At 36.8% G+C, this 17640-nt stretch overlaps 1 long non-coding RNA gene across 1 annotated transcript in view; it reads right to left on the bottom strand.

Moving 5' to 3' along the window:
- The window catches only part of LOC132597080 (uncharacterized), a 39622-nt gene that overhangs the window by 6758 nt on the left and 15224 nt on the right, over positions 1-17640 (bottom strand). The window contains exon 2 of the long non-coding RNA XR_009563412.1: positions 5473-5530. This is a non-coding gene — a long non-coding RNA (uncharacterized lncRNA). The remainder of the gene's footprint in view (positions 1-5472; positions 5531-17640) is intronic.

Genomic DNA, 17640 nt, shown 5'->3' with positions numbered 1-17640 from the left:
AACCCAACCTCATTTCAGGCTTCTTGAAAGGTAAACCAAAAAATGATTAAGCATCTCTGAAAGAAGTGTGCAGATATGGCTGGAGTGCTGAATATTACAGATGGAAAAAAAGAAACTTTCTACACTTAAAAAAAAAACCCAGAAGAATACCAAAACTTACTCTGACCAAAAATCATTTCCAGGCAATCTAATGAATAAATTGTGAACATATCAGCCTGAAGCTTTCCTGAAAGTTGCACACATGGAGTTTCCATCTCTGGCCTTACTAGAAGCATGAACTTTCCATCTATATATCCCAGATATATACTCTCCAAGAAGACACCAGCATAAAGTGCACTAGGGTAGTGGTTCTCAAAATGTGATCCAAGAACTCCTGGAGTTCCACGGAAATCCTATATATAGCCTATGATTTAGGCCAATCAGTGGCAACGGCCATCCTCTTTGTTTTGGCATAAGCTAATATTTACTTACGATCTACAGTAAGATTAGACGTCAGCTCCTACTGCCTCATCAAAGACAGCATGAATTCTGATGAATTACTTTGAAGGGTGTGGCTGGAGTAGGAGCAGGCAGTGGGTTCTTGGCTTTATCCAAGTGGCCTGAAGTATTTTTCCAGGCATGTTCTTGGACACCCAGTTCTATGGCATCCTGAGATTTCCAGACTACTATATTCTTTGAGAAAAAGTTTATCCATTCTAAAGGAGGTAGGTTTCAAATGACTATATGGGGTGTAGTTTCCATTGGAATGATTTCTCTTAATCTTGAGCTTTTACCATTCCCATTGCTGCAGTGCCTGCCCAAAGGGACCATGGTTCCTAAAGTCTTCAGACTGCCTTTCCGCACATTAACATATTCTTCCCAATCTCACAATGGTAGCACCTTAAGGGAAGGAGTTATGGACTTTTTTCTTTCTTTTGTTATATGCCTAGCCCCTAAGAGTCTGCTGCATAGAATCATCTTAAATGAATACATGAGGATACCTAAAGTAGATGACTTGCTATAGAGTGATACTTGATTACCTAAATGTAAAATTATTATCACAAGGAAAGTAAAAAACATAATCCTAATGCTTTTTAGAAATGTCTAACCATCTCACGCTCTGCCAAAATGTTTCCTGATACAAAGGGCACTTCTGTGACAACCTCACTCTCCTGCATAGTCATTTGCGAAAGAACACGGGCTACCACTTTCACATCATTGTCTCCCTGCCTCAGGTATATGATACTAAATGAATCTAAAAACCTTCTCTCAACCCCAAGCTTTAGACCCACTAAGCTTAGGCGTCATTACCAATTCCATGCCATTTTATGATAGCATCTAGACCACGGTGCTTAAGCATCTTACAACATGCTCTTTCATGAGCACTCGTGTTTTGGAGAAAGTGACCGGTCTGTCACCATTCAGGGCTCCCAATGTCAGCTCACTTTTCTGCTGACACCTTTCTGGCCTGTCAGAGATTGTGGAGGAGAGATACTGTGAAAAGACTATTTAAGTCTGATCATTGAAACAATTAAACAATGCATCAGATTAAAATGGTATCACTATCATCTTAACAACTTAGACTTCTTAAAGGACTGAAGGAGAGAAAAAAATTTGATAAACTTTGACTTCAAATTTGAGTTTTTGAGCTATTTACGTCCTGAACATAAAATTTCCAACTTGCATCTGTCCGTATATCTGCATAATTATTCCCTCTATGTGGAATGTTCTTCTTGCCCCCTCCAAGACAGCAAACTCAGTCTTCTGGGACCATATTCAATGTGATCTCCTCTGTGAAATCTTTCCCAGTTTCATCATTAAAACATACTCTTATAATTAATTTATTTTTTTAAAATTTATGTTTATGATTAGTTTTTTGAATTTTATTTTATTTATTTTTTTATACAGCAGGTTCTTATTAGTTATCCATTTTATACATATTAGTGTATATATGTCAATCCCAATCTCCCAATTCATCATAATTAATTTCTTACACACATTTCTCCTTGGTCAAATTCTAAGGCCTGTGTCTCGTTCATCCACATTTATCTACATGTCTACATAACATTGAGTGTCTGGTTAGATATATTAGATACTAAGCGAACATTACGTTCAATGTAAATAATTAATGAGTGCAACCACCCGTCAGAGATTTCAACTCCTTCTCCCTAAAATGGATGTAGAATTAAGCCATGAAAAAGAAAACCACCTTAAAATTTGATTAATTTATTATTATTATTAAAGAAACCATTCATCAAGGAGGGATGAAAGATAAATTTCCCCTTTGGCCTTATATCCTTGTCCTTTCATACTGGGCAAAAACCAAACGCATTATTATTCAGGATAATTTAATTCACATGGTTCTGGGCTACTTGATTATAATTATCGGCTGTAGCACTAATAAAGAAGAGAAAAACATATAAAAGGTAAAGCCATCTGCCTTGACAAAACCAAGTTCCAAACAATTCCAAGGTCTTCACTTTTCCATGATGATTATATATCTGAGGGGTCAACATTAGAACAGATTTTTTTTTTTTCTTGCTGTACGCGGGCCTCTCACTGTTGCGGCCTCTCCCTTTGCGGAGCACAGGCTCCGGACGCGCAGGCTCAGTGGCCATGGCTCACGGGCCCAGCCGCTCCACCGCATGTGGGATCTTCCCGGACCGGGGCACGAACCCGTGTCCCCTGCATCGGCAGGCGGACTCCCAACCACTGCACCACCAGGGAAGCCCCAAGGACAGATTTTAAGCTCCTGCTCATTTCCTCAGGCAAGTATGATGAAACCAAAAGACCAAATAACGTTTTCAATTTATAATATCTCACTACAAATTTTTAATTTTTTACAAATGAATTATTAACGCTGCAAACGGTAGTGGCTTTCTTTAAAGAATTAGTTAAAGCTCTCTTTAAGTACTTAAAGGATAATAGAGAACAAGAAAACTCTTCTGTAATTGGTTAAGGGCAAAGGTATGTGTGCTGTTCACAGGGGGTGGGGGGGCAGTGGTGGAAAAAATCCAGGTGACTTCAATTCAACTAAATCACGTGACCCCTATTTGCTGAGTAGAAGAGCCAAGCAGTAGGCCAGTGAAGGAGGTCTGACATGAAAGATGGGTGACTGCTGAGTCAGAAACCCTGGAAACAAAAGTAAGTGATTTTTTTGACCAAAAAGAATCGATACTTTTATAGCTAACTAAGCTGCCTTCTCCTCCATCAGCTAGGGTACAGGTAAACATTGAAGATATTGCAGGTTTGGTTCCACACTGCTGCAATAAAGTGAGTATTTCAATAAAGTGAGTCAAAACTTTTTTGGTTTCCCAGTGCATAAAGAGTTATGTTTACACTACTGTAGTCTATCAGGTATACAATAGCATGTACAAAAACTAATGTACATATCTTAATTATTTAAAAAATTATGTACATACCTTCTTTATTGCTAAAAAAATGCTAACCATCCTGCAAGGCTTCTGCGAGTCATAATCTTTTTGCTGATGGAGGATTTTGCCTCGATGTTGATGGCTGCTAACTGATCAGGGTGGTGGTTGCAGAGAGTTAGGGTAGCTGTAGCAATTTCTTAAAATAAGACAATGATGAAGTTTGCCTTGTTGATTCTTCCTCTCACAAATGATTTCTCTGTAGCATGAAATGTTTTTTGATAGCATTTGCCCCACAGTAGAACTTCTTTCAAAACTGGAGTCAATCCTCTCAAACCCTGTCACTGCTTTATCAACTAAGTTTATGTAGTATTCTAAGTCCTTTGTTGTCATTTCGTAATCTTCACAGCATCTTCATCAGGAGTAGATTTCATCTACTTTGTTTTCTCATCCATAAGAAGCAACCCCCCCACCTGTTCAAGTTTGATTATGAGATTGCAGCAATTCAGTCACATCTTCAGGCTCCACTTCTAATTCTAGTTGTCTTGCTATTTCCACATCTGTAGCTCTTCCTCCACTGAAGTCTTGAGACCCTCAAAGTGATCCATGAGGGTTGGAGTCAACTTCTTCCAAACTCCTGTTAATGTTGATAATTTGACCTCTTCCCATGAATCACGAATTTCTTAATGGCATCTAGAATGGTGAATTCTTTCTAGAAAATTTTCAATTTACTTTTCCCAGAGCCATTAGAGGAGTCACTATCTATGGCAGCTATAGGCTTATGAAATGTATTTCCTTAATAAGACTTGAAAGCTTAAATTACTCCTTGATCCATGGGCTGCACAATGGGTGTTGTGTTGGCAGTCATGAAAAGAACATTAACCTTGTACATCTTTCTCAGAGCTCTTGGGTGAGCAGGTGCATTGTCAATGAGCAGTAATAGTTTGGAAGGAGTCTTGTTTTCTGAGCAGTAGGTCTCAACAGTGGCTTCAAATATTCAGTAAACCATGTTGTCAAAAGATATGCTGTCATCCAGGCTTTGTTGTGCCATTTAGAGAGCACAGGCAGAGTAGATTTAACATAATTCTTAAGGGCCCTAGGATTTTCAGAATGGTAAATGAGCATTCGCTTCAACTTCAAGTCACCAGCTGCATTAGCCCCTAATTAGAGAGTCAACCTGTCCTGTGAAGCTTTGAAGCCAGGCCTTGACTTATCCTCTCTAGCTATGAAAGTCCTAGGTGGCATCTTCCAGTAGAAGATTGTTTCATCTACCTTAAAAATCTGTTGTTTAGTGAAGCCACCTTCGTTAATGATCTTAGCTAGATCTTCTGGATAACTTGCTGCAGCTGCTATATCAGCACCTGCTGCTTCACCTTGTATTTTGTGTTATGGAGGTGTTATGGTTTCCTTCAACCTCATGAGCCAACCTCTGCTAGCTTCATGCTTTTCTTCTGCAGCTTCCTTACCTCTCAGCCTTCACAGAATTGAAGAGAGTTAGGGCCTTGCTCTGGATTAGGCTTTGGTTTAAGGGAATATTGTGGCTGGTTTGATCTTCTATCCAGACCATTAAAACTTTCTCTATATCAGCAGTAAGGCTGTTTCCCTTTCTTATCGTTCATGTGTTCACTGGAGTAGTGCTTTTAATTTCCTTCAAAATTTCCAATTTTCCTTTGGATTTAAAACTTGGTTAACTGTTTGGCACAAGATCCTTAGCTTTTAGCCTATCTCAGCTTTCATCATGGCTTCCTCACTGAGTTTAATTATTTCTAGCTTTTGATTTAAAGTGAGAAACGTGTGACTCTTTCTTTCAATTGAACACTTAGAGGCCGTCGTAGGGTTATTAACTGGCCTAATTTCAATATCGTTGTGAATAGAGCGCTCCGAGGAGAGGGAGAGAGACAGGGGAACGGCGGGTCAGGGGAGCAGTCAGAACACACATGACATTTATCAATTAAGTTCGCTGTCTCATGTGGGTGTGGTTTGTGGCACCCTGAAATAAATGTAAGAGCAACAGCAAAGATCACAGACCAGAGGTCACCATAACAAATATAATAATAATGAAAGAATTGGAAATATTGTGATAATTATGAAAATGTGACAGAGACATGAAGTGAGCAAATACCGTTGGAAAAATTATGCCAATAGACTTGATCCATGCAGGGTTGCCACAAACCTTCAATCTGTAAAACAAAACAAAACAAAACACAGAATCAGTGAAGTGCAATAAAGCAAAATGCAATAAAATGAGATATGCCTGTATATACTTGATTCTCCTTGAGACTCAGTTGCCTCATCCGTAAATGGGACCACTGTAACATCCTTCACAAATGATGAGGATAGGTAGACCTGAGATAACAGTTCTTTCTGAACTCACCTGGAAAGGGTGAACACGAAGATAGAGGATGCTAGTGAGAATTGCTTTATAGAAGAAACGTCTGAATGGAAGGCTGAGTATTGGAGTCTATTCCAATTACGATAAAACTATGGGATGACCTGGTGTTGATAAATAAGTAAATAGCTCTTTGTGTCTGAATCCTCACAGATGGACCAGGGGATATTTTCAGGACATATAAAGCAGTTGAACCTCCTAAGCAAGAGCAAAGATATAAAAGTCATTTGTGGGTCACAGAAACTAAACGATAAGAGGAAACCTTCTATTTATTTATTTTTAAAGTCAATAGTCCAGTGACCACTCTGTCATTCTGAAATTTTGTTCCTCATCCTCTAGAATATATACTCAGCTGAGTGGCCAGTACCTTTGGAGGCCTTGACTCTCTGTTAGTAGAAGGAAATTGTGCCTACATTCCTCTCAGGCCTTGCAGAAATACTTTTTATCAAGAATCTTTGGATTTCACAAAAACCTCTAGAATTCTTTTCTCAGACTGCAAGTTTAATTATAATTTAAGATTTGCAAGACACATGATTTCCCCTTAATTTAAATTTCCTCTTATTCTAGTAGGATTTTAGTTTTGTATTTCAATGAAAGCTTGTACATGTTTAAAAAAATGATTGGTTAGAAAATTAGTCTTGCTATGTTTCCAAGTATTCAAGACTTATAAATTTAAAACAAGACAAAACACATTTTATTTTCAAAAGAGAAAAAAACTACTTGTTTAGTTTTGAATTTAAACTTTAAAGTTTTGTGCTGGGGAATTTTTTCCCACTTTTCTTTTTAACTAACTCATGTCTCATGAATCTAGTTTAATTTTCCTAATATTTATAGTTCCTGTTCAATAACCTTTTCCAGTCATGGGAACGAAGAAATATGTTTTATTGTTTTTCAAGTTCAGACTTAATGTGCATTGTTCACAAAGTGATGGGGAGAAGGCCATTTTGTGGAAAATGATTCAAACTAGTCATTTTTCAGAAATGATTCAAATAAAGAGGTGATATCCACTTGGTGAGTAGCCTGTGGACTGCACTCCTGACTTTGGGATTTTCTGCCCTCTCAAGGCTTTGGGTTTCCCACCTGTCCAGTGAGGGAGTTGGTCTCCAGCTCTCTCAGAAGCTTTATGATTTTTACCACATAAGTGACTATAGCCTTTATTTAATATTTGGGCTACTGTGCCAATATCCCTGCAGTAATTTCTACTTAGTTTTTATCTTTTAATTAACTTAAATAAATGCGTTTTGAAAGGAAGTTTTGTTTCCCTGTCATAAATAGATGGTAACCTGAAAAAATTAATTTAATGAAAACCATACGGTATTATTAAGTTCTAGCTCCACGTAGTTGCGCGAGGCTTGCCTTCTATTTCTTAAAAAGAAAGGGAAAACTGTTAGATAGTTCTTTGTGAGCACCAGCCTGAGACTTTCTTCTTGATATAATTAGAAGTCTCCAAAAACCTGAAATGCAGTGAATTTTCTCACTGTGTCATGCAATATTGATATGTCTCCTAAAATTATCTTGTACACACTAGTGGTACATATCCCTCCACCTGGGAAGCACTGGGTTGTATGTTGTCCAAGACCTCTGCCAGTTCTAACAATTTATTATACTGCAAATCAGTAAATTCAGTTTACAGACACACGAAAGACATAGAGGTACATTCCTCTGCTGGTGCTTTGAACAGCTAAGATGCAAACATCTCGTAGGAAGAGCTGACTCCTCTCTACTCCATGACTCTGGGTAACTTGTTCAGACACGAAAAGGTAATGAGGATGTGTGCATAAGAAGTGGTCAACTTGATTTGGTTGTTACAAAAGACCTTTATCTAACAATCAAATTGGAAAAAGTCATGAAATCAAACTATTTTTGACAGAGCTGAAAAGCAAATACTGTGATCAGTTTAACAGAGTAGCTGTATTTTGTTTGTTTTTGTTTTATTTTTTAGAGCTGATGCTTTTTTTTTGTATTTTGATAGCAAATTGATGCAGTGTGATAATACTGCAAAACGTAAGCATCTTTAACATTTTCTAACTGCCCAGTGACCATTTATGTGATGAAAGTAAATGTCTTAAAAACTGAAATGAATTGCTATTTCCACTTATAACTTTGTGTTTGTTTTTCTTGCTCTAAGCTTGTACAGTAAGAGTAAAAACCTCAGTTCAAAACCTTTGCTTTCTCCTTTGTAGAGTGCTGCTAGAGTTACACAAGTGACCAAAGCTTAGAATCTTTTTGTTACCCAGCATAAAGTAAAAAAGTGATTAAAGCTGACTCACATAGAAAGTAGCAGTGGAAAATTAGTAGGGAAATTCATTGTTAGTTTTTTACTTCTACTGCCTACATAAAAAACACCACACTGACAATTGAGATATCAGTATTTTTCAATAACCCATTTTACTTGGCAGACGCCCCAAAGAGTTCCATACATCTGCCTGGGACTTGGAGGTGATACTTTTCATAGTATTAAATTTGGTGCTAGTCACTTCAGATACTCACTTCTGAGTGAGGGACAGGTAGCTCACCCTCACCAATAGCAGCCTCAAAAAATCTCCACGGCACCTGCCACTATGAGACTGCATTTTCAGTTAGTGCAAGCTTCTCCTGCTCCCTTATGCCTTCACCTACTTAATTCCGCTCAGAAAACAATGAACACAGCCCAGACCCACAAGTAGCAAGGCAGATTACCCACAGTATCTGCAAAACCAGACCCTGGGGTGGAATCTTGAAATTCAGTAGCTTGGTGTTTCAGAGAGCAAGGGCCTGGGAACCAGGAGACTAGACTCCAGGTCCAGCTCCATGACTGACTGTGTGACGGTGAGCAACTCAATTATCTTCACTGATTTTCAGTGTCCCCTGCTCTAAAAGAAAGGGTGAGAAGGGATCTGGATAGCCATTTCTTACTTTAACATCCGATGATTCTACTTCCCATGGTATTACACTGATATCTAGCATTAAAAATATTGTTCAATAACCTTGGACTTTAAAGTAGCAACCCAGTCTGGCAGAAGGTTTTAAAAAGAATAGGCAGCGTAAGCTCTCATCAAGTCATGCACTTTATTAAGGACTTAATAATAGACCCACAATTAGACAGACAGGTATTTCTGATTTGCTGGTTAACTCATTGACTCTGCTATGTATTGACCTTCAGAAAACTAAAGAATGATAGATATCGACTTAGCCATTAAGTAGTTGATCTGCAAACATACCTGAATTAATATTTTATTGATTGCATTTCATTTTAATTGTAGTGTGGTTAAAATTCCAATGAGATAAGTATCTTCCTTTACTGTGAAAACCCCAGAGAACAGTAGCTTCGAAACATTTATCATAACAATAAACATAGACTGTTACCCAACAGTTATGCTTAAAGATGCCTGTGAGTGACTAGACTAATATAGGCTTTCATGTAAAACCAATGATTTGCATGGCACTTCACTGGGAGGTCATGTTTCCACAGATGAGCAGAATATTCCTAACCCAGAGGGCTAGCTGCGAAAATACACCTAAACTATGATTTACTTTTCCACAACAGCTCCATCCTACAACCTAAAACTCAAAGCCAAAGACTATGTTTTCCAAACATGTTGTCAAAACCAAAGGAATATATTTACTTATTTTAAATTTGAGCCAAAATATGATCATTTGTAATCACACAGTTTTAAACTCTGATATTCTTTTTTCCAAGAGCAGTGGTCTGATTTTTAGAAAGGGAGCAGGGAATAGTAATTTCAATCAGCCAACACCTGTTGATATTTGGCTCTTCTAAATAAATAAGTGGTAAACTTCAATAGGAGTTTGGTTCAGCTTATTATTATTATTTTACATCTTTATTGGAGTATAATTGCTTTACAATGGTGTGTTAGTTTCTGCTTCATAACAAAGTGAATCAGTTATACATATACATATGTTCCCATATCTCTTCCCTCTTGCGTCTCCCTCCCTCCCACCCTCCCTATCCCACCCCTCTAGGTGGTCACAAAGCACCGAGCTGATCTCCCTGTGCTATGCGTGGCTCAGCTTATTATTCAAGTTGCTCCAGAAAAATGATCTTCAGTTTGCTGGAGTTGCCTTCCTCTGGTCATTCATTCAGCACACTATTGAGAGCCTACTATGTGTCAGGCAGGTAGTAATCTTCTCATGTGCATTCCTTATCACACTATATTTTTCCAATGAAATCAAATTAAAAACATCTGGTGACTTAAGCTTAGAACCATATTTCAGAGGCCAAATACTAACCCACTCCTGCAAATGGAAAAGAAAAGGAAGTGGGAGCTAGTAACCACGAAAAAGTATTCTGTCCGAGATCCCAAGATCTCCTTCAGCTCTGCCATCACTTTCCTGAATTCTATAGTTTCCACGCTTCATTTTCTTCTGAGAAAGGAGGCAACCTAGCAAAGAGGAAGAACACTGCCTCCGTGGCCAGACAGATTTGCTTCTGAAGCCTCACTTCTCCATTAACCAGATGTGGAACCCGGCAAGTTTTGAAAACTTCTTTAAGCCTAAGTTTCTTCTCTAAGTTGGAAATAATAATATCCTACTCAAGGTTGCTGCAGGGATAAGATGAGATAATGTGAGTAAAGCTCTTAGTACTGCATTTGCAAATGATAAGCACTCAGGAGAGTGTAGCTTCAATTTAATCTTGTCATTAGCAGAGCATAGAGATGACAGATGAACTAAGATTTATTAAGTTCCTAGTACTCCTTGGGCAAAAAAAAGGTTCTGGAAATTACCCTGTCCCCATTCTTTCCCCACCCTCACCTCACCCCAGTTTCTTCTTTATGAATTTGAGAGCTAATTCTCTAGCTTATTACCATCATTCCCTTCATCTCCTCTTTCTAATTCTTCATGATTCATTTTAGAAATATCACTGTACGTCAGCATAACCATCAGCAGAGAAAAACAGCAAAAGAAAAACAGTAAAAATTCAAATCACTAGCTAAAAGTTATTTAGTAGCAGTTATTTCTACGTGGTGGAATTAATGATAATTTTTATCTTCTTGACTTATGCTTTTTTTATGTTTTCCAAACTTCTACGTTGACATAAGAACAGAAAAAAGAAAAACTGTATTTTAAAAAGTGTGTGTGTGTGTGTGTGTGTTTTGTAGCTGAGGGAAGTTACTTATGAAGCTCAGTAAAGAGTGGTTGTAGGGGATTGTCTGAAATAACTGGAGCATTCATGAGCATTAAAAGAAAATTATTTTAGCCAAAAGCCCAGGACTTAGGGTTCAAAGACATTGATTTCAATCCTAGTACAATGATTTAGTAGCTGTATGACCTTAGTCACTTTTAACATTTCTAAGCCTCATTTCTCTCATCCATAAAATGGGGTGGTAATATCATTCTCCAGTAATTTCTTAAAGATTAAGCAACATTGCATGTGAAAAATGTATGATATATGACACAGAGTTAGAGCTCAAATGTGTTAGTTGACTTATAACCCGAAGAGTATCTAAATGCTTTAAAAAAAAGTTAACCAGAAAATTTAGACAAAACCCCTGCACTCATTAAAATTACCTCATGCATTTGGATGTTCCGTCCATACCTGAAGTGTGACATAGTAAAAACTAAACTTAATATTTTTCCACATAATCCCTTCCCAAAGTACCTCCCTTTCTTGTATTTATTAGCACTGTTGATGAAAAGATCCACTTTATAGTTCCCCAAGCTAATAACATCAATTTGTTCCAACTTCTGATTTTGCAATATTTGATCTCTTCCTTCTTCCAGTTGAGGTTTCCTCTGAAATATTGGTTTGATTTCACTCTTTTCTCTCCTTCAGCGTTTCTCAACCTTAGCTCTATTGACATTTGGGGCTGGATTATTTTTGTCGTGGGTCTCTGTTCTGTGGTAGTATGTTTAGCAGCATCCTTAACCTTTTGATTTGTGGACCATCCTGGACCACATATTTTGTGACTGCCAAAAATGTCCCTAAACATTGCTGAATGTCTCCTGGGAGGAGAATTCACTCCCAGTTAAGAACCACTGCTCTTCTTGGCTCGTATCCCATAAAAATAGCACTCTTGAGTTACACCATAGGTCCACATAATACTAACAGTAGTGATAACGACTTTAAAAAATATTTACCCCAAATTTAGTGTTTGAATCTATTTGTTATAATGAATCTCCATGTAATTTCCAGAGAGTGTACAAGAGGATGCCGAGTATGTTGCATTCACATCTCAGCTATTCTCTGAATAAGACAGCGCTTTGTGTTTGCCTGGTTTGAAGGTGTTATGCATTATGAAGCGAAAACGTCTCCCACATCACTAAACCTCACTCTGGAAAGTAACCATTTTTTTAAAATGGCCTCATTTGTTTATTTTATTTTGTTAATTGCATTCAATACATATTTTTCCATATTATCTTCTTGTCTATTTACATTAGAACACATATTCATTGTGGTGTAGAATGAAAATGCAATATGTACCTGATAGTATCTGTGACCCACATCAACACATTCACTAATGTGCTCATTAAATGTTAAGTAAGCAAGTATTATGTGGTTTTTATAATGCATAAATCCTTAGTAGATTATTATATACATGTTTAAGTATGTTAATGATTTTTAGAGGAACTGGTTGGGTTTTCTACATGTACTAAGAATGCATTATTATTATTATTCCCATTTAAAATAATTAAATATTTGCTTTTGCTACACACAAATTTGCCTTCCCACATGTTTTTCAGAAGTAGCTTACATTCAGATAATTACGAAAGCCTGTAGTTATATCCCTGGGGTATTTACTATGTTACACTTTGTGCTAAGTATTTTATATACATTATCTCTTTAAAATAAACTGCCTCAGCAGAGACACCTAGAAGAAAGAATAGAGAATAGATGTGGAAGAGAGGTAGAAGACTTCATTTTAAATTTCTTTAGAAAATATGTATGTAATTCTGGTTCTTAATCCTGACTGAGATAAAAATCCAGCTGTCCTCATTGTAAGGATAAGACGTTCCTGTCCCTCACTTTCCATTTACTCCTCTGTCCTCCGAAGTTTGGCTTATGTTCTACCATTTAATTAAAACTCTACCAGCCATATTCATCAACAGCCTCTGTAGTAAACCCGGTGGGTTTCAGTCCTTATCCTAGTGACTCCCTGACTTTTATTTTTTAGATCACTTAGTCTTTTTAAAATACTCTATTCTCTAATATGTATCCTCAAGCTAGATTTCTTGCCTGATCTGCAGACCCTAAATTTATCTGCACACTGGACATGACAACTTAGATGTCTTAGGAACACGCTTATAATTCGGTTATTAGAAGCTGAATTCATCACATCTCACTACCCCAAGTCTACTTTTCCTCCTGTGTTTCCCATTTCAATAAATATGTTCATGATTACCTCCATTTCTTGAGCCAAAATTAAGGCATGATCCATGGCTTTTCCCTCTGCCTTAGCTCTATTATTCAATTCAGTCGTCAAATCCTGTTAATTCTATCTCTTCAGTAGCTCTTAAACCATCATGTTTTCATGCTCCTGCTAACCATCTTAGTTCTGAATCTCATAATGTTTTGACTATTTTATGCAGCAGTTTCCTAATTGGCCTTCCAGGTGGACAAGTACATATTAAAATAAACTGTTTATTTTCCCGAATTGACCAAGTACCTATGCTTACATAGGTAAAAGATGATGCTTGACATAGCTGTCAGACCATGTATAACACGGACTGGTACAGCAAGACTGCAGAAAGAAGGCAGTGAGAGTACCAGGAAAGAACAAGCGGACATTAGGTTCAGGGGGGTGGTGAAGAGTGGCTAAATACGATTACCAGGAGTCATACAGGAAATGCCAAGGACTGAAGTAAGAACAAGAACAAAGGATCAGCGACTATTGAAACAAACCAAGGCAACAGACAGATAGGAACCAGGGAGCAGCAGTAGCAGGATTTATAGGATTCTGCAGAATATCTTATTTTTTATACAGGCCATTTTTAATGGACCAGGTGCAAACTTGCTGGTTCTTGTACAATGGCATCTTAAAAGATGTCATGTAGTATCTTTCTTGAGATACATGGTCTCAAGAATTGGGGGTAAAACATTTCAACTGTGTATCAGATTAGGAGATTAGTGAATTGAGCCATAAATGGTCAGTAGAAGAGAATAACTGGGTTAGTTATTTGAGGGTAAAAGTAACATTTATGTCTAATTATATGTCTTTTGTATCTCCCCTACCTCAGCTTCGTTCTAGGATCTCTTAAGGCAAAGAATTTTGCCTTTAACCCATATCTATCTGTCTCTGCTTATAATACCTGCTTGGGCTACATCAGTCTTCTCCATAGTTTAATTTTGCTTACTTTGAAAGAGGATTCTGTACAGTTTGTTCTTGCCACTTGCCATCGTATTAGAGAAAGTGTTGACATGATATGTTGATCTTTGGATAGAATATTAAACAACCTGTAAAAAGAATTAGTTACAGATAAATAATGTATATAGCAAAGGATGTCATTTTAGGTAAAATAAATACATGGAATTTGGAATTTTCTAAAATACTCTAATAACTTTCCTTGGACATCGACTGAAGTAATATTTTGTTTTCCAATCAATATTACTTTCTTACAAGTAATTCTCATGTTCTGGGTTAAAAAATTACCATCTCTTAATTTTGTATTTTGTAAAAATTTTAGTGAAAGCAGATAAAATTCTTCACTGTCTATCCAAATGTTACAGATCTATATAAATAAAAATTTGAGATTATATTCCTTGGATAGTTGATAGATAAAAGCAATGAACAAAGTGTAATTTGGAAATTGTATTGATTTTTCCAATTTAATGAAACCTAATGCACGTAAAATAAACATGGAGATTTGCAAGGTCTATTTAGCTATTCATTTTGAAGTGCTAAATATTTTTATTTCTTTTTTCTAACTATAGCCTCTAACTGATTTTGTGGGTTCCATTGTCCTCAGGGGTAGCTCTGAATGCTATCTTTTAAAAGATGAGGAGTTATGGAATGGATTATATGAAATGCTATATAGTGAAGAATAATTCATAATGATTATAATAGCCATTAATTAATAAATCCATTCTAATTGTAATTATTTATGTTAATGGATCAATAGAGAAAAAGGAGGGTCTTTAAGTTGCAGTAGAGTGGGCATGTGGGAAGTTAACAGAGGATAGACCTTGATAAAGCTATCAGCTACATGGCTTGTCCATAAACATTTGTCACATGTCCTTTGAGAAGACAAGATTCTTTTTTCTGATGAGACTACCCATGTCCAAATGGTTCAATGCTGACAAACTCTTGCAATATTTCCTCCAGACTACATGGCGAAACATCTCAAGGAGCAGCTGGTTGACCTTAATAATGATCTGATTTCCTGTGAACTAAAAAAAGAGTATCGCACAAGCAAGGTGGCTGTGTCAGGACCTAAAAAAAGGAAGGGTCTGAATCAACCAATATGTCTCTGGCTGATATTGCTATACCATATCAGTTTCTAGTGTTCTGTTGTCTCCAGGAAAACTGTCTTACATTTTAATCATACTTCATAGTTTGCAGAGGATTTAATATATATTATAACACTGGACCCTGAAGAAAATCCAATGAGATGGGTAGGGTAGATTTTTGCCAAGATATATAGATAAAAACAGATATCTGGAAGTATCATAAATATGACGCCAAGTTAAATCTCCCTTCAGGTAAGGAGTGTGACCCAGATGAGAAGTTGATTGAGCATCTCAACCAGAGGAAGCCACAGCTGAACACCAAGAGATGATTCCACACAGAGAAGAAATCAGCTTTCTCAGTGATCTTCATCTCAATATCAAAAGATCCTTCGTGCTTTTCCAGCAAGAGTTCCCAGTTCCAGGAACCTAGGTATGGGTTTGCTGTCTAGGTATTGGCTTTGAAATAGCTTGATTTAGATCCGTTTCCCAACAGTCTGAAGGAGAAGGAGGTGTATTCATCTCATTAGATTACATGGAACATGAGAAATCAGGTGAAGGGAGGCTGTGGTGGGGCCTCTTCAAATCCTTACCAATTCCTTTATCACTGAACTGGTTAAAGCTAACATTTTGTACTAAGAAGTAACAAAAGAAAATAATCTCACAGACACTGTAGAAAGAGAGATAGTTAACGTTGTACCTAAAGAGCTCTTAACCCTAAACACAGTCAAGAAATAGTGAGGGAACTTGCCTAAAGCAACTGCATCTTCAGGGTTAAGACAAGGTCTTGGTCACTAACTGACAGTAGCCAACAGCAGAAAAAGAATCATTGGCTAAATAATGAAGTGAGAGCAGAGAAGGAAGGAGGGAGGAAAGAATACACGAAAAAGAAAAATAGGAGACATGGATAAGTACAAAGTTGAACTTAAATTTTTTTTTCCATTTTGAAAAAGTACCCAGAAAAAAAATCATAACCATAGCTATTATATATAGTTTTAAAATTCAGGAGTTAGCTACATACCAACATAAGATAAGTTATAAATTTATGTCCAAGATCAATGGCACATTTTTCTTTCTGCAAATCTTATTTCGGAAACACAACCATGTGGCGTGAGGATTGACCCTGGCAAAAAGATGGACATTTTAAAAACTAAAATGTACCTAAGACTCTAAATAGAAATGTCTTCATTAACACATTTTTAATATTATATCTCTAAAATCAGAATAATAAACCATAATATGACAAGATGGAAAAACGTTTGCATTTCAGGTCCTGTAAAACACGTGTATTTCTGCATTCAGTAATACATTCTACTTGCTGAATAGATTTCAGTTTCAATTTCATTGACATATGTTTGATAAACCTAAAGTTTTAAGCATGTTCTTTTAGTAAAATGTCAATTTGCACATATATTCAATTTGCTTCCAGTCTTTTTGCCATATGTTTATTGACTTTTAGCTCAGTTCCTGAGGTTCTTAAAAATTATGTAGGGCTATTTTTCCTTTGTCCCTGATATGGGCACTGATCTAACTCAAGTTATATACCTAGAAATTTAGTTGTAAGTAAATAAACATAATATTCACTGTAATAAAAATAGAACAATAAAAATAACAACCTGGAGTTATCTCAGTCCTTTACTCTATACGTTACAAGGCACCTTGACCGGTGACTCAGTCATCCTCCATTCCAGAATAGAGTTGCAATATGGTGATTTTGCCCCTTATTGTGTATTTTAATAAATTTTTTGCTGTAGCAAATTGAAATCAATCAGCTCACATAGTGAGATCTACTTGAGACAAATATATTCAAGTAATTTTGTTATTTTGCTAACAGTATCCCCCCCCCCCCCCCGCCATTTACCTCCTTACTCCATTTTTTATCACACACAGTAACAAAAGGTAGAGAAAACCTTTGGAGATTTTATGACAAAACACACAACTGTTAAATGGAAATGTTTGCTGGATGGATCCTATTTTCTCTAGAAAGAAGTATCTTTCATTTTACCTCTACCTTGAACAATTGTCTGGAGGTAGTCTGATGTTGGTTTAGTCACCTGACCTAAGTCACATGGTTTGTAGCACTGGTAGAGACAAAATCTAAAATTGTGGTGTTCACCTCATTCAGGACTGTATCGATTTTTAACAGGAAAAAGTGGAAAATTATTTTGAATTAAACCAGGTATCATAAACATCAGCAAGGAGATGAAGAGGACATTCTCAATCCCCAAAATCTTTATGGTCAACTGTACATGGTCCCAATTACCTAGAGAATTCTGAAACCCACTGTCTGAATTTTTTTTTTGATAATGTCTAGCATCCATTCTGATTGATTCCCATATCCATTCTAATTGGTCCATTTATTTTTAACAGCTTTAGTGAAGTAAAATTGATACATAACACACTGTTCATATTTAACTGTATATTTTTTAAAGTTTGCCCATGTGTATTCACCTGTGAAAACCATCACCACCAAGACAACAAACATATCCATCACCCCCAAAAGTTTCCTCATACTTCTG

The sequence above is a fragment of the Globicephala melas genome, chromosome 3, assembly GCF_963455315.2.
Source record: "Globicephala melas chromosome 3, mGloMel1.2, whole genome shotgun sequence".
Taxonomy (NCBI): Eukaryota; Metazoa; Chordata; class Mammalia; order Artiodactyla; family Delphinidae; genus Globicephala; species Globicephala melas.
The sequence above is the reverse complement of the archived record's forward strand: the minus strand, read 5'-3'. Positions and strand labels throughout refer to the sequence as shown.